General features: G+C 37.9%; 1 long non-coding RNA gene across 1 annotated transcript; it reads right to left on the reverse strand.

The window, feature by feature from the left end:
- Positions 1-15,760: 15,760 nt before the first annotated feature.
- Positions 15,761-21,738, reverse strand: Gm42203. The gene is made up of 3 exons (XR_880750.2): positions 21,363-21,738; positions 17,517-17,615; positions 15,761-16,987 (listed from the first exon to the last, which is right to left on the reverse strand). It is a non-coding gene; the product is annotated as a predicted gene, 42203 (long non-coding RNA).
- Positions 21,739-22,175: the final 437 nt, after the last annotated feature.

Here is a 22,175-nt window from a genome sequence, read left to right on the forward strand (position 1 = left end):
TGTAAATAAATGATATACCCTGATTATACTTTCCCCTTTCCTACTTCTCCCAATTCCTCTCTACCTTTCCTCATCTCTGGATTCTCTCTTTTTCTGTCTCTCATTAGAAAAGAACAGGTTTCTAAGAAATAACAACCAAACATGATTAAATAAATTATAATAATATGAAGAAAAACTCTTATACTGAATTTGGACACAACAAGCCAACAGAAAGAAAAGAGTGCCACAAGCAGGCAAAGGTGCCAGAGACCCACTCATTCTACAGTCAAGAGTACCATAAAAATACTAAGCTAATAGCTACAATGTATATTCAAAAGATCTGGTGTAGATCCATGCAAGAATTGTGATTGCTGCTTCAGTTACTGTAAGCTCATATGCACTTGCTTAGATGATTCAGAGGGCCATGATCTCTGGGTTTCCTCTATCTCCTCCAACTTTTACAATTTACTGTCTTCTGCAGGTTTCTCTGAGCTCTGGGTGGGTGCAGCGGGGAGGGACTTGATGGAGAACTCCAGTTTAGACTGTCTCTTAACATAATGCCTAGCTGTGGGTATCTGCCTTTATTCCCATCTGTTGCCAGAGGAAACCTCTCTGACAAAGGCTGGATATGGCACTAACCTATGTTGCAGAATATCATTAGGAATCATCTTATTAATTTTTTATACCTGTAGTGTTTGTCTCTGCCTTAGGTCTCTGGGCTATCTACTCTCTGGTTCTTGGTTACCCAAACACTCAGGTATGGCTTCTCTCTCATAGAGTTGGCCTTAGGTCAAATCAGACCTTGGTTGGCTACTGCCACAAATTCTGTGCCATCACTGCTGTAGTATATTTTTCAGGCAGGGCAGATTGCAGGTCAAAGGTTTTGTGGCTGGGTTGGCATTCACGTTTCTCTTTTGGTAACCTACAGAATACCTTCCTGCACCAAAGAGACTAAAGCTCGGGAGTAAAGGCTCCATGTATGAACCAGTTCTACTTCTCCATGTTCAGTGAGTTGTACAAATGATGGCCATGGCAATGGGGCCCGCTATCACATTACAGAGAGCAAACTTTTATCTTAGCATCAGTCTCAACTGTTTGAATATTTCTGTGGAGTCCCCTTGGACAACAAGCAATTAAATGCAACACAGACCTGCCACTGGAAGTCTTGCCTGGCTCAAGAGATGACCAGTGAAGGCTCCATGTGCCCCATTGTGAGGAGTCCTCATTAGGATGACCTTGATAGTTTCTCCTGCACACTATGTTTTCACATGACCCTCCCTAAACAACCCCAATCCCAGCCCTCTTATCCCACACACTTTCCCTCCAGACCAATATCCCCAACTAATTCCTCCCGCTCCTATTCCCACCCATGCCCAGTCCACCCATAAAATCTATTTTATTTTGATTTCCCTGGGAGACCTATGTGTCCCACCTAGACACCTCTTCTTTATATAACATCTCTGGGTCTGTGAATTGTTTCTTAGTCATCGTTTATGTAACAGTGAAGACATACCTTATTGTCCTTTCTGAGTCTGGGTTACCTCACTCAGTATGATTTTTTTTTCTAGACTCATTCATTTGCCTGCCAATTTCATAGGAACGTGGTTTTTGTTGTTTTTTTTTTAAACAGCTGAGTAATAGTCCATTGTGTAAATGTACTACAATTTGTCTATCCATTCTTCAGTTGAGGGGCATCTAGGTTTTTTTTTTTTTTCTAGTTTCTGACTATTAAGAATAAGGCTACAATGAACATGGTTGAGAAAGTGTCCATGTGGTAGGATGGAGCATTCTTTGGGAACATGTCCAAGAGTGCTGCTGCTGGGACCTGAGGTAGATTGATTCCCAATTTTTTTAGGAACTGCCGTATTAATTTCCATAGTGGCTATACAAGTTTGCACTCCAAGCAGCAATGGAGAAGTCTTCCCCTTGCTCCACATCCAGCATGAGCTGTTGATTGTTTCATTGATCGTAGCCACTCTGACAGCTATAACATAGAAACTCAAAGTAGTTTGATTTGCATTTTTTAAAGAACAGAGAGCATTTCTTTAAATGTTTCTCAGCCATTTGAGATTCCTCTGTTGAGAATACTCTATTTAGATCTATACTCCATTTTAACTGGATTATTTGCTTGTTTGGTTGTTTTGATATCTAGTTTCTTCAGTTCTTTATATTCTGGAAAATAGTCCTCTATCAGATGTAGACTTAGGAATTATTTTTTCCCATTCTGTTGGCTGCTGCTTTGTCTAATTGATGGTGTCCTTTGCCTTACAGAAGCTTTTCAGTTTCATGATGACCCATTTATTATTTGTTGATCTTAGCTTCACTGGTATTCTATTCAGAAAATCATCCAATGTGCCAATGAGTTCAAGGCTATTCCCCACTTTCTCATCTATCAAGTTCAGTGGATTTGGGTTTATGTTGAGGTCTTTGGTTCACTTGGAATTGGATTTTGTGCAGGGTGATTAATATGGCTCTACATGCATTTCTCTACATGCAGATATTCCGTATGGCCAGCAACATTTGTTGAAGTTGTTGTCTTTTTTTTTTCCAGTATGAATTTCTGGCTTCTTTATCAAAAATCAGATGTCCATATGTGTTTGAGTTTATGTCTAGGTTTTTAACTCAATTCTATTGATCAGTATGTCTGTTTTTATTCCAATAATATATTTGTAGTTTTGTAGTACAAATTGGAAGTCAGGAATGGTGATGCCTCAAATGGTTCTTCTATTGTTCAGAATTGTTTTAGCCATCCTGGGTTGGTTTTTTGTTTGTTTGTTTTTGTTTTGTTTTTATTTCTCAAAATGAAGTTAAGAATTTTCCTTTCAAGGTCTGTAAAGAATTGTTGTAATTTTGGTGGAGATTGAATTGAATCTGTAGGTTGCTTTAGGTAGAATGGTCATCTTAACTATGTTAATACAGCAGCCCATGAGCATGGCAGATCTTTCCATTTTCTAATCTGTTCTTTAATTCCTTTCTTTAAAGATTTGAAGTTTTATGATACAAATATTTCTCTTGTTTAGTTAGAATTACCCCCAAGATATTTTATTTTGTTTAAGGTCATTGTGAAACGTGTTGTTTTCCTGATTTCTTTCTCTGTCCATTTGTCATTTGTATATAGGAAGGTTACTGACTTTTTAAAATTATTCTTGTATTCAGCTACTTTTCTAAAAGTATTTAACAGCTCTTGGAGTTTTCTGGTGGAATTTTTATGGTCACTTATGTATACTATCATACCACCTGCAAAAAAAAAAAAATATTTTGACTTCTTTGTTTCCAAATATACCTTCTCTGCGGGACCTGAGTTTTCCACACCAGGAACTGACCACATACTGATACACAAAGTAAATCTCAACAGATACAAGAAAATTGAAATAATTCCCTGAATCCTCTCAGTTGTCTTATGTCTAGCTAAAACTTCAAGTACTATATTGAATAGATATGGAGAGAATGTACAGCCTTGTTTTGTTCCTGATCTTAATGAAATTGCTTCTCTCCATTTAATTTGATGTTGGTTATATAGATTTGTTGTAAATTGCATTTATTATATTTAGGAATATTCTTTGTATCCCTAATCTCTCCAAGACTTTTATCATGAAGGGGTGTTGGATTTTGTTAAAGGCCTTTTCTGCATATAATAAGATGATCATGAGAAGTCTTTTTCTTTCACTTTGTTTATATGATGGATTACATTTGCCAGTTTTCTTATATTGAATTATCCCTGAATCTCTGGGATGAAGCAGACTTGACCACGGTAAATGATCTTTTTGATGTGTTCTTGAGTTCAGTTTGCAAGTATTTTATATTGAGTGCTTTTGCATCTATATTCATAATGAAAATTGGTCTGTAGTTCTCTTCTTTGTTGAGTCTTTATGTGATTTGGGAATCAAGATAACTGTGATAACATAAAATGAATTGTTCAATGTTCCTTCTGTTTCTATTCTGTGTAATAATTTAAGGAGTATTAGTGTTAAATCTTCTTTGAAATTCTGGCAAAATTCTGTGCTAAAACCATCTGAGTCTGGGGTGGTGGTGATGGTGGTGGTTCTGAGACTTTTAATGACTGCTTCTATTTTATCAGGGGTTATAAGTCTATTTAAATCATTTATCTGATTTTGATTTAACTTTGGTAAGTGGTACCTATCAAGAAAATTATCTGTTTCTTTTAGATGTTCCAATTTTGTTGAGCAGAGGGTTTTACAGTATGTTCTTATCGTCCTCTGGATTTCCTCAGCATGTGTTGCTATGCTTCCCATTTCTTTCCTGATTTGGTTAATTTGGCTCTCATTTCTCTTTTATTTGGTTTGGATAAGATTTTGTCTATCTTCTTTATTTTCTCAAGGAACCAACTGTTTGTTTCACTAACTCTTTGTATTGTTCTCTTTCTTTCTATTTTATTGATTTTACCTCTCAGTTCGATTATTTCTTGGCATCTATTCCTCTTGGGTGTGCTTTCTTTTCTTTTCTTTCCTTTTTTTTTGTTGTTGTTATTGTTGTTGTAGAGATTGCAGGTGTGCTGTTAAGTTGCTACTATGAGATCTCTTCAATTTTTCTTGTAGGCAATTACTCCTATGAACTTCCTCATATAACTGCTTTCATTGTGTCCCATAAGTCTGGATATTCTGAGTATTCATTTTCATTGAATTCTAGCCTTCTATCTATCTTTGTTTCTGTCTTGACACATTTTTAATTCAGTAGAGAACTGCACAGTTTTGATGAGTTTTAAGCTTTCTATTGTTTATGTTTTTGTTGATATCTAACTTTAATCTATGTAGCCCTGACAGAATGCAGGGAATTATTTAAATTTTTGTGTATCTGTTGAGACTTGCTTTGTGTCTGAGTATGTGGTCAATTGCTGATGTGAGAAAGTTCCATGAGTTCCTGAGAAGATATATTTTGTGTTTGGGTGCAATGTTCTGGTGGTGGTGGTGGTGTGTGTGTATGTGTGTGTGTGTGTGTGTGTGTGTGTGTGTGTTTGTTTCCTTGTTTTGGTTTTGCTGGTGTAAGGCTATTTTATTTCTTTTTATGGGTATAGTTAATCTCCTCAGTTGAAGTTTCTATATGACAGGATTTGTGGATATATATTGTTTAAGTTTGACTTTATTATGGAATATCTTATTTTCTCCATCTATGATTTGTTGGGTATAGTAGTTTGGGCTGGCATCTGTAGTCTTATAGAATCTATAGCATTTCAGTCTATGCCCTTCTGGCTTTGAGTCTCCATTAAGAAATCAGGTATAATTCTAATAGGTCTGCCTTTATATGTTACTTGGTCTTTTTCTCTTGCAACTTTTAATATTCTATGTTCTGTCTGTTTAGTGTTTTGATTATTACCTGGCAAGGGAACTTTCACTTCTGACTCAATTTATTTGATGTTTGGTAAGCTTCTTGTATCTTTGTAGGCATGTCCTTCTTTAAGTTAGGAAAATTTTCCTCTTTGATTTTGTTGAAAATAAATTTCTGGGCATTTAAACCTGAACAGGCCACCTTCTGTAACCAGGCAAGGCCTCAAGTGAAGGGATTGAGACACCAACCCAGCCACAGTACCTTCAACCCTCAATTTGTCATGCCTGTAGAATGTGGTGGGGACAAGAGCCATAATCACCAAGAGAGAGACCAGAGAAATGTCATCTAAGAACTGATAGGAGCAGATGCAGAGTCCTACAAACATTAGAAGGAGATTAAGAAATCCTGCAGCTGGGAGTGGTGGCGCGCGCCTTTAATCCCAGCACTCGGGAGGCAGAGGCAGGCGGATTTCTGAGTTCAAGGCCAGCCTGGTCTACAGAGTGAGTTCCAGGACAGCCAGGGCTACACAGAGAAACCCTGTCTCGAAAAACAAAACAAAACAAAACAAAACAAAACAAAATCCTGCAGAGGAGGGGAAGGAAAGATTGAAGAAATCAGATGGATCACACAAGAGCATGGTCCACAGAATCAACTGTCTGTGGACTAAATGAGCTTACAGAGAACAGGGAGCCTATTTGAGTCTGACCTAGGTCCTCTACATATATGCTATGATTATGCAGCTTGATATTTTTATATAATTCTCAACAGTATTAGCAGGGGCTGTCTCTGACTATTTGGCCTCCCTTTGGAATCCTTTTCCTCCCACTGGGTTTCCTCATCCATCCCTAATGTGAGAATATGTGCCTGGTTGTATTTGGCTGATAACTCTGGACTACTCTTTTCTGAGTGTAGGTGAAGTGGAAGTGGATCTGAAAGAAAGGGAAGGTGGTAGGAAGAGCCTTGGGTGAGGTAAAACTATAGTTAGAATATAATATATACGAGAAGAATAAATAAAAAGGAAAGAAATTGGAGTGTGGCCCACAGGAGACTCCTGACCATTCATCTGTTGTAGCACTGACCTTTCCCTAATATTTTCTGTTTAAGTATTTTCTGGGAGGCAATTGGCAATTTTTTAAACATCAAGATCTTACTTGTTACTTAGCTTTCATGAAGTTTGTTAATTGATAAGAAAACATTTATCCTATTTTCTTTGGCTCAATTTTACTTCATATCGGAAACCTGTTTTTCTGATATTTAAATGAAAGAAAACTAATCTGTCCACAGAAATGACTAATGACTCAGACAAAGAACAAGTCACCGCCTAGACAGCTGTGAAATTCCATTGTTGCACTCCATTTCTTCATAGAACATTAAGGGAAATGAATGGAAATCTGCATATATATATATACACACATATATATATACCTTATTATAAATTTAACATTTGATAAATTATACAAATACATTGAAGTTTCAGTTATTTTTTAAATAGACCAGAATTTCAACAATAAAATATTGATGAACAGAAAGCAAGGCTTAGAATGAAAGCCTGTAAGAATACAGTTGTGATTATGAACTAACCAGTACCCCGGAGCTCTTGACTCTAGCTGCATATGTATCAAAAGATGGCCTAGTCGGCCATCACTGGAAAGAGAGGCCCATTGGACACGCAAACTTTATATGCCCCAGTACAGGGGAACGCCAGGGCCAAAAAGGGGGAGTGGGTGGGTAGGGGAGTGGGGGTGGGTGGGTATGGGGGACTTTTGGTATAGCATTGGAAATGTAAATGAGCTAAACACCTAATAAAAAATAAAAAATAAAAAATAAAAAGAATACAGTTGTGTAACACTCTAAAGGTAGGTTTCCTTCAGGCTCTGAGAAGAAGATGCTCTTTTGCTTTATGAATTTCTACAAGGATGTTGTATTTAAATGTGGTAGAACTGTCCCACTAAATATTTTTGCACTTTTAATTAATTTTAGATACAATTTTAATACATTTCTTCTTTAAATTATTTTAGCTATTCATATTTCAAATGTTGTTGTCCCTTCCCGATCACCACTCCATGAGCCCCCCGCCCCGTTCCTCCTCCCTTTTGCCTCTAAGAGAGTGCTCTCCCACCCACCCATTCCCACCTCACCCCTCTAGCATCCCCCTTCTCTGGAGCATCAGGCCTCCACAGGACCAAGTATCTCCTTTCTCACTGATGTCAGATAAGGGACATAGATAGTGGGAGCCATGGACCCACCCATGTATACTCTTTGGATGGTGGTTTAGTCTCTGGGAATTCTAAGGGGTCTGGCTAGTTGATACTGTTGTTCTTCTTATGGGGTTACAATTTTCTTCAGCTCCTTTCAGTTCATCCCCTAACTCTTCCTTGGACCCAGTCCAATGGTTGGTGGTATATGCATCTGTCTTAGTCAGGTGCTAGCAGAACCTCTCAGAAAAGACAACTATACTAGGTTCCTGTCTGCAAGCACATCTAGGCGTTGGCAATAGTGTCAGAGTTTGGTGTCTGTAGATGGGACGGATACCAAGGTGGGGTGGTCTCTGGATGGCCTTTCCTTCAGTCTCTGCTCCATTTTTTGTCCCTGTATTTCCTTTAGACAGGAACAATTTTGGGTTAAAAATTTTGAGGTGGGTGGGTGGCCTCATCTCTTAACTGGAGGACATGTTCTATCTACTGGAGGTGGTTTCTTCAGGTTCTATCTCCTGCTGTTGGGCATTTTAGCTAATGTCATCCCCACTGAAATCTGGGAGCCTCCAGCATCCCTGGCATCTAGGACTTTCTAGTGGTTCTGCCCTGTCCCCATCACCCACTGCTACGTATTTCTATTCATTTTCCTGGCTTCCTGAACTTCTTTCCTGTCTCCCCCAATACCTGATCTTATCTCCCCATTTTTCCCTTCCCTTCCCCTTTCCTGCTCAACTCCCTAACTCCCTCTGCCTCCCTTGATTACTTTGTTCCCCATTCTAAGTGGGATTGAAACAGCCACACTTAGACTTTCCTTCTTGTTGAGCATTACATTGTCTGTGAGTTATATCATGGGTATTCTGAGTTTTGGAGCTAATATCCACTTATCAGTGAGTGCATAACATGTATGTCCTTTGGTATCTGGGTTACCTCACTCAGACTATTTTCTAGTCTCATCCATTTGCCTGAAAAATTCATGAAGTCCTCATTTTTAATAATTGAGTAGAATTCCATTGTGTAAAAGTACCACATTTTCTGTATCTATTCTTCCATTGAGGGACGATCTGGGTTCTTTCCAGCTTCTGGCTATTACAAAAAAGGGTGCTATGAACATAGTGGAGCATGTGTCCTTGTGATAAGGAGCATCTTTTCAGTAGATGCCAAAGACTGGTATATCTGGGTCTTCAGGTAGAATTACTTCCAATTTTCTTAGGAACTACCAGATTGATTTGCAGAGTGGTTGTACCAGCTTGAAATCCTTCCAGCAATGGAGCAGTGCTCTTCTTTCTCTACATCCTTGCCAGCATCTGCAGTCACCTGAGTTTTTGATCTTAGTCATTCTGATTGGTGTAAGGTGGAATCTCAGGGTTGTTTTGATTTGCATTTCTCTGAGGACCAAGGACTTTGAACATTTCTTTAGGTGCTTCTCGGCCATTCAAGATTCCTCAGTTGAGAATTCTTTTTTTAGATCTGCATAGTATTTTTAATTGGGTTATTTGGTTTTTTGGAGTCTAACTTCTTGAGGTCTTAGTATATTTTCCCAATCTGTAGGTTGTCATTTTGTCCTATTGGCAGTCTCCTTGGCTTACAGAAGATTTTCAGTTTCATGGGGTCCCATTTGTCAATTGTTGATCTTGGAGCCTGAGCCATTGGTGTTCTGTTCAGGAAATTTCCCCCTGTGCCCATGTGCTTGGGGCTCTTTCCAGCTTTCTCTTCTATTAGATTCAGCATGTCTGGTTTTATGTGGAGGTCCTTGGTCCACTTGGACTTGAGATTTTTACAAAAATATAAAAATAGGTCAATTTGCATTCTTCTACATGCTGACTGCCACTTGAAGCAGCATCATTTGTTGATGATGCTTTCTTTGTTCCATTGTATGTTTTTGACTTTTTGGCAAAGATCAAATGTGTATAGGTGTGTGGGTTTGTTTCTGGGTCTTTAATTCTATTCTATTGATTAACCTATCTGTCTCTGTACCAGTACAATGCAGTTTTTATCACTAATGCTCTGTAGTACAGCTAGAGGTCAGGGATGGTGATTCCTCCAGAAGTTCTCTTATTTTGAGAAATATTTTTGCTATTCTGAATATTTTTATTCCATATTAAGTTGAGAATTGATCTTTCTATCTCTGGGAAGGATTGAGTTGAAATTTTGATGGGGATTGCATTGAACTGCTTTTGGTAAGATGTACATTTTTACTATGGTAAGCCTACCAATCCATGAGCATGGGAGATCTTTCCATCTTCTAAGGTTTTCTTCAATTTCTTTCTTCAGTGATTGGAAGTTCTTGTCATACAGACTTTTTACTTGCTTGGTTAGAGTCACACCAAGATATTTTATATTATTTGTGACCATTGTTAAGTATGTTATTTCCCGAATTTCTTTCTCAGCCCATTTATCCTTTGTGTAGAGGAAGACTACTGATTTGTTGGAGTTAATTTTATATCCAGCTATTTTACCAAAGTTGCTTATCAGCTATAGGAGTTCTCTGGTAGAATTTTGGGAGTCTTTTATTTATACTATCATATCATTCACAAATAGTGATATCTTGACTTCTTCTTTTTCCAATTTGTATCTCTTTGACCTCCTTTTGTAATCTAAGTGCTCTAGCTAGAACTTCGAGTACTATGCTGAATAAATAAGGAGAGTGGTCAGCTTGTCTTGTCCCTGATTTTAGTGGGATTGCTTCAAGTTTCTCATCATTTAATTTGATGTTGGCTGTTGGTTTGCTGTATATTGATTTTATTATGTTTAGGTATGTGCCTTGAATTCCTGATCTCTCCACAGCTTTTGACATAAAGGGAGATTGTATTTTCAAAGGTTTTTTCAGCATCTAATGAGATGATCATGCAATTTTTTTTGAGTTTGTTTATATGATGGATTATGTTGATGGGTTTCCATATATTAAACCATTCCTGCATCTCTGGGATGAAGTCTACTTTATCATGGTGAATGGCAATTTTGATGTGTTCTTGGATTGAGTTTTCAAGAATTTTATTGAGTGCTTTTGCATCGATATTCATAAGCAAAATTGGTCTGAAGTTCTCTTTCTTTTTTGGGTCGTTGTGTGGTTTAGGTGTCAGCATAATGGTGGCTTCCTAGAACGAATTGGGTAGTGTTACTATTCTTTCTGTTTTGTGGAATTAAGTCTTCTTTGAAAGTCTGATAAAAGTCTGCAGTAAAACCAACTGGCCCTGGGCTTTTTTGGTTGGGAGGCTTTTAATGAGTGCTTCTATTTCCATAGGGGTGATGGGACTATTTAGATGGTTTATCTGATCCTGATTTAACTTTTATATGTAGTATCTTTCCAGAAAATCATCCTTTTCATTTATATTTTTCAGTTTTGTTGAGTGTAGGCTTTTGTAGTAGGATCTGATGATTTTTTAAAAGTTTCCTCAGTTTCTGTTGTTATATCTCCCTTTTCATTTCTGACTTTATTAATTTGGATACTGTCTGTTACTTTAGCTCACAGTTTATCTATCTGTTGGTTTTCTCAAAGAAAAAACTTTTGGTTTTGTTGATTCTTTCCCTTGTTTTCTGTGATTCTAATTGGCCTGAGTTTGATTATTTCTTGCCATCTACTCCTCTTGCGTGTGTTTGCTTCTTTTTCTTCTAGTGCTTTCAGACGTGCTATTAAGTTGCTAGCATAGGATTTCTCCAGTTTCTTTATGGAGGCACTTACTGCTATGGATTTTTCTCTTAGCACTGCTTTCATTGGGTCCCATAATGTGAATTTGCTATGCCTTCATTTTCATTAAATTCTAAAATGTCTTTAATTTCTTTCTTTATTTCTTCCCTGATCAAGTTATCATTGAGTAAAAAGTTGTTCAGTTTCCATGAGTATGTGGGCTTTCTGTTGGTTTTGTTGTTATTAAAGACCAGCCCTAGTACATGGTGATATGATAGAATGCATAGGATTATTTAAATCTTCTTGTATCTGTTGAGGCCTGTTTTGTGACCAATTATATGCCCAATTTTAGAGAAGGTTCCATGAGGTGTTTATTCTTTTGTTTTAGGGCGGAATGTTCAGTAGCTATCTATTAAATTAATTTAGTTCATAACTTCTGTTAGTTTCCATGACCAGTCCATTGGTGGGAGTGTAGTGTTGAAGTCTCCCACTATTATTGTATGAAGGTCAATGTATGTTTGAGCCTTAGTAACTTTTTGTTTTGTTTTGGTTTGGTTTTTTGTTTGTTTGTTTTTTACAAATGTGGGTGCACTTGCATTTGGAGCATAGATGTTAATAATTGAGACTTCATCTTGGATTTTTCCTTTGATGCGTATGAAGTTTCCTACCCCATCTCTTTTGATAACTTTTGGTTGAAAGTCTATTTTATTAGATATTAGAATGGCTACTCCAGCTTGTTTCTTGGGATCACTTTCTTGAAAGTTTTTTCCAGCCTTTTACTCTGAGGTAGTGCCTGTATTTGTGGTGTGTTTCCTGTATGCAGCAAAATGCTGGATTCTGTTTACCTATCCAGTCTGTTAGCCTCTATCTTTTTATTGGGGAGTAGAGTTCATTAATGTTGAGAGATATTAAAGCCTAGTAATTGTTAGTTCCTGCTATTTTTGCTATTAGAGGTGGTATTACACTTGTGTAGTTCTCTTGGGTTTGTTGTGAAATGACGACTTTCTTGATTTATCTTGGATGTAGTTTTCCTCCTGTTGGAGTTTTTCTTCTTTTATCTTCTGTAGGGCTGTATTAATGGAAAGATATTATTTAAGTTTGGTTTTCTTGTGGAATACTTTGGTTTCTCATTTATGTTGATAGAGAGTTTTGCTGGTTATAGTATCCTGGACTGGCATTTGTGTTCTCTTAGGGCCTGAATGACATCTGTCCAGGATCTTCTGGCTTTTATTGTCTCTGGTGAGAAGTCTGGTGTAATTCTGATAGGTCTGCATTTATATGTTACATGGGATTTTTCCCTTAGTGCTTTTAATATTTTTTCTTTGTTCTTTGTACTTAGTGTTATGGTTATTATGTGACGGGAGAATTTTTTTTTTTTGGTACAATCTACTTGGTGTACTGTAGCCTTTTTGTATGTTTATGGGCATCTCTTTCTTTAGGCTAGAGAAGTTTTCTTTTTTTTAATTTCATGTTTATTCATATTTTTCAAAACATATGTACATAAAACAGGAAGATTTACAACATGCAACACAAATCCCAATGACTCATGATAGGACTTCAAAGGTATGAGCCACCAATTCAAACCTATTTCCTTAAGTCCATTTCCCAGCCATATGTAGCTATGGGGATCCCAGGAGGCACTTCAAGTGAAGTGAATCTCAAACAAACACCTTCTCCTCTGATAGCATGTAGGATGTATACATCAAAAAGCTGAAGACAAGTAAAATATTAAGTGCCATAGAGAAGAATAAATGATAAGCAGAAACTAGTTCTCAAGTAGGAAACTAGTACTATTTTACACAACCTCACAACCCTAAACAAATACAAAAAAGAAGAGGGCTAGGTAGTACACCTTCTTTTGCTTTCCCCCCTCTCTTCTGTTAAAATATCTCAAAAAGGAAACCATTTGCCTGATATCAATAGTTCTATGGGAAAAATGGGGTGGGTAGGAGTGGGGCCACATGCACAGGTGAATCTGAAAACTAGTCATTTTAGCAAATTTTACCATTTACCATTTATACACTAGTAATGGGAACTCTCAAACAGGGACAACTCATGCCCCAAACATTAAAAATATATCTAGACATCTGATGAACAATATTCTGTTATTTTGGGAAATAAGCAACATCAGAAATAAGATTCCATGTATTCCTTTACTTCCCCTTCAGTCAAAAATGAAATGGTGCAGACAACTTGTGCTTGCTGTTAGGGGACAATGCTCTCAGCAGCAAAGCAAGCTTGGCAGTTGGTCAGCATAGAGGAAATCTTCAGAATCTATGGAATCACAGAGACTGGGGCTTCTTTCCAAAGAATGTCCCCAGATCAAGCTGGAGAATGGTCAGTGGAGTGATTTAACAGCTAAGGTTAATCACCACAGCTCTAGCAAGTCTCCAAGCAGGAAGCAATGCCTTCCCAACAGTGCTCCTGCTTCACCTTGACTGCCAGCCCCAGACCTGTAGGTGCTCACTACAAATATGTTTTTGCAATTGTTTACATTAAATTGAAGAAGGAAAAAAAAAAAGAAACCAAATCGGATCACAAAAAGAAATAATGAGGGCTGGGGTTAAGATGAACAAAGGGAGCAGGGTAGTTATGTAGTTCAGTGAAGTCCAGGGTTATGGCAAAAAATTAAAGTGATGAAGAGGCTGGCACTGAAAACATCCCCTAAGCTAACAAATGTCTACACTGCTTTGTTTATATTCCTTCCCACAATGCTCATATAGGAAGAAAAAAGTAAAATTTAAAAGCATTATAATTAAAACAAATGCACACTGACCTTATAAAATAAGATTTTTGAATTCAGTCATGATACCCTTTTCCCTATAAAATTTACTTTTTTGTCTTGAAAGACTTCATGGCAGATTTTCCCTTACTGGTCAGTTTTGCTTCCTTTCTTGCATTGGCTATGGGCTTTTTGGAGAAGCTCCCACTAGGCTTCTTGATGACTGAGGGTGAAGGTCTGGCTTTCCCAGCAGGGGTCTTGGTCTTGGACAGAACTTTCTTAGGCAGTGTCCCTCTTTGGGCAGTGGGGACTTTATGTTCAGGCTTAGACCCTCTCTGCTTCATGGATACCATCTTCCCTTGGGACTTGGCTAGTGCTTTCTTCTGTAAGCTCCTCTTGGGTGGCAAGGATCATGTTGTTGTTGTTGTTGTTGTTGTTGTTGTTGTTTTCACTTTCTTCTTTTCTTTAGACTGATCCTTCTCATCTTTTTTGGTTTCCTTGGCAGACTTGTTCTCTTCCTCCTCTCTATTTTCAGGTTCCCCCTTGGGCTGCTCTGCCTCACTGGATGTAGCAGGTGGAGTCTCATTCTCTTGTTCTTTTACAGTAGAGATAGATTTCTCTGAACTTCCATCTGGTTCTGCATTTTCTTCCTCCCCTTCAGCAAGTTTGCTTTTGTGTGGAGTTTCCTGGTAGAATTCACAGATCAACTCTTCTGCTTTCTCACCTAACTTGTCCCCATGGATCCTAAGTGCCTTAGGATGGATGAGATCACCTTGAGATATATCAGCTGCCACTTAAAATAATTTATAGGCCTGAATACTGGTGAAACTCTGAAACCTCTGCTGTTAATCACAAGGGTTTTACTAATGACTTCAGTGTGGTGAATAATCAACCTCTGAGCTCTGGCACCCCCATTCCTTTCAGCCTCTCAGAGTCGCAGAGAACCACCACCCACACAGCTGTCTTCCAAGCCAGGTGCCAGGCTCTGCTACCACCAGAAGTTTTCTTCTAATATTTTATTTAAAATATTTTCTGGCCCTTAGAATTGGGAATCTTCACTCTCTTCTATTCCTATTATTCTTAGGTTTGTTGTTTTCATTGTGTCCTGGATTTCCTGGATGTTTTGGGTTAGGAGATTTTGCACTTTGTATTTTCTTTGACTGTTGTGTCAATGTTTTCTATGGTATCTTCTATGCCTGAGATTCTCTCTTCTGTCTCTTGTATTCTGTTTTTGATACTTGCATCTGGAACTCCTGATCTCTTTCCTAGGTTTTCCATCTCCAGGGTTGCCTCCATTTGTAATTTCTTTATTGTTTCTATTCCCATTTTTACGTCCTGGATGTTTTTGTTTAATTCCTTCATGTGTTTGTGTTTCCCTGTATTTCTTTAAGGATTTTATGTGTTTCCTTTTTTAAGGGCTCCTGCCTTTTTACCTATGGTCTCCTGTATTTCTTTAAGGGAGTTACTTTTGTCCTCTTTAAGGTCCTCTATCATCTTCATGAGATGGGATTTTAGGTCAAAATCTTGCTCCTTATTACTTGCTAGTACCTCTCTAAGCATACACCAAGTAGAAAAAATAGCAGGGGCTGTGTCTTTACCTCCATTCTTATTATACCAGTTTTTTAAGCCTATTCTTTTTGTATCCCATGTTTCTACATCTAAAATTCCCTGGTCTGGAAACCAGGGGCTGACTGTCCATACAGCTGGAGAAAATAAGTCAGCTGGCCAGTGTTAACCTTAATTCTTTTTTTCTTAAGTATATGCTTAATAATATGTTATCTAATAATAATTTATATTTTAGAACATGTATAATATATAATAGAATATAGTATAATGTAAAAACAACATGCTAACAACAATATGTTTAAAAATATATATTTAATAAATGTTAGCCATCTTTGACACCACAGGGTTGGTTAACTGAGGAGAGCCAAGTGTGGACTTGGTGATTGGGGTCGGTGCTAATAGCAGCCAATGGAGGCCACTACTGGTGGAGCTAATAGAAGGCTGGTTCAGACAGCAGCAGACTGGGGAATTGGGTGAGACGGGGACTCCTGAGGATGGCAGCCAGTAACTAGAGTCACTCAGCTGATTTTTCTCTGAGGTAATACAGCTTGATTTACTGGGACTGGTTCTCCTGTCTTTAAATCCTTTGGGAACTGGCGAGAAGGAGAAGACAAACGGAGGGGGCAATCATGCACATACATACACACACAGAGACACATTGAGTAAATAAAGCAAGACAAGATCCAACAATTTCACACATAGGCAGCAGACACAGAGATATATTAGATGAATAGAGCAGGCTCCAACAAGCAGCTCCGACCATTTTATATGCATACATATATACACACATACATATTAGTGGATAGAGCAAACTCAAATGAGTAGGCTCTGACACCTTTTGTTTGCCTCCCACAGCTTACATATCCCAGCAAAATTTTTTCAAGCAGTATAGAATTATAATGTGACTACATTCTATTTTTCTTCTAATGAATGACTATGAAAAAAACAATGTGTTCCCCAATACCTTCACATTAAAAAAAGCATTATATAGTACAGGTAAAAAAAAAATATTCCAAAGAACCCAAGTACATTTGTAACTAAGCAACTTGTTATAGATTAACAAATTGTGAGCAAGCGAGGTAGTTTTCTCAACCAGCTTTTCTTACTGGCAGGCAGCAATTTGTGGTTATAAAGAAAGGATCAATTGTTTTATTATTTATCTGTAATGGTAATCTTATAATCATCTTAAAATAATCACAAGTTTAAACTTTTATATAAAAAGCAATCAATCATTTCGACTTTAAATCCTCAGAATATGCATCCACTCAAATCATACCAGGAAGCTGAGGGCAAAAATGGGTATAAGAAACTCATTACCTTGATCACCAGCCCAGCTTCAGCAGAGTTACATCATCCAGTGCTGCCATTGATTTTGTTCCCTGACCTTAAAAAAATCCCTAGCTTAGTTGTTAAGAGTGTGTTTTTCTGAACTTGAAATTGGTCCATAAAATTTTCTATATCAAAGCCACTAGCAAAAAAAACATCTTAGCCTAACTTCATTAACAATTTATTTTTCCAAATGTTTTCTAAGGGCGGTGGTCATTGCTGACAATCTACATCTCTTAAGTTCTTTCTTAGGGTGGTGATTAAATCTTTAATCTGCTCCAGCAGCAATGCCTGAAAGAGATCAAGCATTATTACTGTGAGTGCCAGAGATACTGCCCAGTGAGGGACTGGAAGCCCCCTTAGAGTTTTCATACAATTCTTAGATTAAGAGTAATGTGAAGATAACAAGCAGAGCAAAACTCCACAACAGCATGAAGTCCTCAGGACACATAATCCTCTGTCTGAGCCTCTCTGAGGCACACCCATTGGGTCTGTGCTAACTATTAGGTTGTATTCTACAAGTTCTAAAGCCATTGTTCTTCCTGCATGGCCCTCAACAAAATGTCTTTTGATTTCAAGCCATTCCCTAGGTCATTTTCTTAAACTTTCCTTTTAGAGTAAGGATATATTCCCAGACTGTCCCTGATTCCACCCTTCCCTCTGCTTCCAGTAACTGTTCCTTTCCATATTCCAGAGGTGCAGTTCCCAGTTACTACCAGGTTCTCCTCCCCAGTTATGGCAGAAGATTAAGTGGAATACAGAATGGGCAGATAAATAAATAAATAAATAAAATTTTTAAAAACTGAGTCCTGGTACTTACATTGGAGCCTTAAATCAGACTGGACCTGAGCGCCAGCCCTATTTCCTGGATTGTGTGACTATGAGTTGTGAAGTCCTCCGTCTTCTGAAGTCTACATTCCTAGATGACAAAAGGTTACATGAAATGTAGGGGTGAAGTCTCTAAACCACCCATGACTCTAAAGCTCTACAGGCAATAAGTTGCTTCTGATTTTGTTTAAAATAACACACACAATTCCTGTTAATAAAGCAAGTATGCATTAAAGTCTGTAGCTAAATGAGAAGAACCTGCCTTTCACTGTGAACTAGAAGTACATAAAGCCTTTAACTGCTACAGCTGTTGTATTTGGGAAATGGGGGACATTTTTTTTCTTTTCTGAGCTCACATATGACTACTCAACTTTAGTCCTATCAATATGTTTATAAGAGGTCTGACATTGTCCATCTGCTTTCTATCCTACAATCTCAGGATAAAATCATGCAATGTAGCCAAAAGATCAGAAGTGGGACACTCAAACCATCTTTCAGGCAGATAGAAAACCAAACATTTCTGAAAGTCAAGAATGCTGCCTCCTCTTTCCCAGCACGCATAGAATTTATTTTTTGTTGGGTTTTGTTTTAATTTATGAAAATGACTCCTTGCCTCATTATTGACGTACTGAGGCATTCATAAATGCAAGTCACTCTGAGTAGATGATGGCCAAAAGTGAAAAAATAAACCAAATGAAATTTAGTTTAATTATGCATTAAAATGTGCTTATGAATGCACAGTTCAAAAACAAAATACATTATGTATGAAATTGAGTTACATTACTGCTTTGATGTCAAAACCAAAATGTCTCAGAGATCACAGGCAAAGTTGTTAATAAACACAAGAGAGCCAAGACTAATAATTCTTGACAATAATTATATTTTAAGTTTATCATAACTTTTATGAAAAAAAATCTACTTTCTACCTAAATCTTTGACTGTTTACATCTGTGATGACATACATTTTATTGAAGTTACATGCAATGATCTTAAATCAACGTTCTATAAACCTTGGGAAACAGATATCTATCTCTTGGTGACATCTGGGGATTTGGGTTTGCCAAAATTTGTTGATTTTCATGTTGATGTAACAAAATATTTCATAAAATCAACTAAAGAAGGAAAAGTTTATTTAGGCTCTCAGTTCAAAGATACAGACTATCATAGCAGGTATAGTGGCTAGTTTTATGACAATCTGACACAAGCTAAAGCCATTTGGGAAGAAGGAACCTCAATTGAGAAAATGTCCCCAACAGACTGACCTGTGGGTAAGCATGTGGGGTGTTCTCTTTATTTATGATTGATGTGAGAGGGATCACTGTGGGAGGCACCTCCCAGGGCAGGCAGTCCTGGATGCTAAAAGAAAGCAGGCTGAGCAAGTCATGAGGAGTTAGCCAGTAAGCAGCACGTCTTCATGGCCTCTACTTCAGTTCCCGCCTCCAGGTTCCTGCCCTGATTTACTTCAGCGATGGACTATAATTTAGAAGTATAAGCTGAAATAAACCCTTTTGTCTCAAAGTTTCTTTTGATTATGCTGTTTTATCACACCAAGAGAAACTTTAACTAAGACAGAAATTGGTACCAGACTCCTGGAACATTTCTGTAACGGGCCTGGTTGTGCACTGGGGAGGATTGGAGAAGGACCTTGGATCTCTGAATATTGAGTTTTCAGAGCTTAACAGGCTATTGTGGTGACTTGGGAGATAACATTAAGAGCAGTGTAGAAGATGCAAGCCTGGCTTGTAAAGTTTCTGAGGGAAGCAAAGACTCTAGCAAGGCCATTTATGTGATCATTTGCATTAAGAACTTGTGGTTCTGGCTAGCTGGGGACTGAGTAACAGGCAAGATCCACTCAAGTCAAAGCTTTGCTCTGCTGGAACAATCAGTACTTGTCATCTGGAGCAGATGAATTGGCTGTGATTAAAAAGAGACCAGCATCATTGAGGTGGAATATTCTGGGCTGTTTCCTTAGGGTCAACATTCACAGCTGTGGTTAAAAAGAGGCCAGTACCTTGTGCTGGCAGCCTAACTTGGCAATGTATAATCGTGGGGAGCACGCTGAGGCTTGGTGCAATGAAAAGCCAGAGGAAGACATTGCTGAAGGCGCCATATTCAACATAGCTCTGAGGAGTGTAAAGACCAACATATCTGATTTTAAGTAAACTTTATGTGTTTTAGTAAATGACTATAGATATAGTAAATAAATACAATGGCTATCTATAGTGCCTATTAGTATACAGACACTCATGTTAGCCTCCAGGCTCCTTCAGTATAACAAATGCCTGTTAAAATCAGAAATGTACAAAAAATATTACTCAAGATAGGGCCTGGAAGCTGATGAAATGGCTTAATTAAAATATCAACCTGTAGCCCTACATAAATATGAATCAATGATTTGATTCATATGATCTAGAGCCCACAGGGACTGTGATAGCTAATAAAACTGTTTTCTGCCAGGCATTCATCTTGGTACCCACTAGCCATTTATGTCTGACTATATAGTGCCTGGAAGGGACTAGGTGGGCTCTTGTTGGACCACCTGGGCTAGCAAAGTGCAAGTAGCTCTGGAGCTTTCTGGAATCCTGGTCCAAAGCTGTGCTCAAGCTGGGAGGAAATTTTATCAGAAACATCTGGTTTATGTCAGCTTTTAAAAAGCCTAAGGATTGCTAGTATAGAAGGGCCATCAGAGGCTCGTGTGTTTAGAGTAGTTTCTAGTCTCTATCTGGTTGGAATTCTGCTGGCACAAATATAGACTAGGAACAGAAAATAAAGTTAAGGTGCTATCTTAATTAGGATTTCATTGCTGTGCAGAAACATCATGACTATGGTAACTTTTTTCTTATAAAAAAGAAAACATTTAATTGGGGCTGGCTTACAGTTTCAGAGGTTTAGTCTATTATCATCATGACAAGAAATATGGCTGCTTACAGGAAGACATGCTGGAGAAGGAGCTGAGTGTTCTTCATCTTGATCTGAAGGCAGGAAAGAGTAGGGGATTGTATTCTGCATTGGGCGGGCTTGAGCATATGAGACCTCAAAGCCCACCCCCATGGTGACACACTTCCTGCAACAAGGCCACACCTCCTAGTCGTACCACTCCCCATGAGCCAACCATTCAAACACATGAGTCTAGGGGAGCTGTACCTACTCAAACCACCACAGGAGCTTGGGAGAAAATCTTAATTCCTTTATTTATGTCAAAACTCTGAATGCATTGGGAGAGGGAAAGAAGTCTGAAACATTTTAAATTGTTTTATACATGCTTTGAATCATCTTCTTAGACATAACCTGCACTTATGTGCCTTAACTCATGTTCTCTGACCCTCACAATTTACTCAAACTTTCATATCCTCAGATCTTTCTATATCTTAAATTACTTTCTTAAACTCTTATAACTTATTTAAGCTTTTATATCCCTAGACCTTTACAATTTTCACCTAAACAATTTCCCTAGACCTTCATAGCCTTTATAAACTCTATTTTTTTTAATTATTTACCATGAGACATAGGCAACTAATTACCAACATCATTGAGAAGCACTTTTTTCCCAATAAAGGGATAGTATAAGTTACATTGAAACTCATTTTGTGAATTTATCTCTTTTCGTGTGAAGCCTGTCAACAAGGTAAACTGTATACATCTGCCATTTCAGCAGGAAACTCAGGAGCCCTAACAGGGAAAGGCCTGCAGCCTTGGTGGAAGGCACTGGTTGCTTGCTATTGTTAAACTGATAAAGCTAACACTTACCCATTAACATCATCAGAGATTTGAGAAAAATAAATTTGAACAGAAAGTAACTCAGATGGCCTCTGTATCAATTAAAATGACAGGGACTTACCTAGACAGTTACCCGAGGCTCCTCCAGGGTGGCCTTGGGAGCAGAGGTCATCAGGCTTCCGCAGTCACACAGGACAGCAGCAAGTTTTTATTATCACGCAGAACAGCACTAAACATCAGCTGCCAGACTGAAGGATCTGAGAGACTTTCTTGTGGATTAAGAATTTAAGAGACTATCCTGCCTTGGAAGACATCAAGAAGTCAATTCTCCAGTGTCCTGCTTGTCCGCAATTTGGGCAGGGTCGTGTTGGTAAATGAGGCACAGAGCAGTTCTTTGCCAGTGACTAGCATTGCTGCAATTTAGATGGTGTCATTTTCGCCCCATAGTCTTCTTTTCAGGAGACCTTGGGGCTGCCTCTGGGATCTTGCAGTCTTGCCTATCATAGAAAAGATTTTTATTAAACATTTTAAATGCCATGCTCAGAAGATCTCTGAGGAGTTTGAGAACCAACATTGAACTTATTAGGTATATCTGATTTTAAGTGAACTTTATGTGTTTTTAATTACTTGCTCCAGGAGTAATCTTGAAAACATACCAGAAGGCTAAATAAAGCTTGTCCCTGAAAATAAATGGCATTTGTATCTAGCAGGATCACAAGCATAGTTCTGATCATATTAAAAAATATTGATCATTTATCGGGTGACTGAACATTAGCTTGGATGTTTTAATTATCATTAATAGTTTATAACGAGTTAGTAGCCTTGAGAAGATTAGGATTTTATAGTTTTAACTGTTAAATTTAGCCTTAAAGTTATAATTTTTTTAATTGAAGCTCTCTTAATAATAAAATTAAACTTTAAATCATAAATGCAG

Source organism: Mus musculus, chromosome 3 (genome assembly GCF_000001635.26).
Source record: "Mus musculus strain C57BL/6J chromosome 3, GRCm38.p6 C57BL/6J".
Classification (NCBI taxonomy): Eukaryota; Metazoa; Chordata; class Mammalia; order Rodentia; family Muridae; genus Mus; species Mus musculus.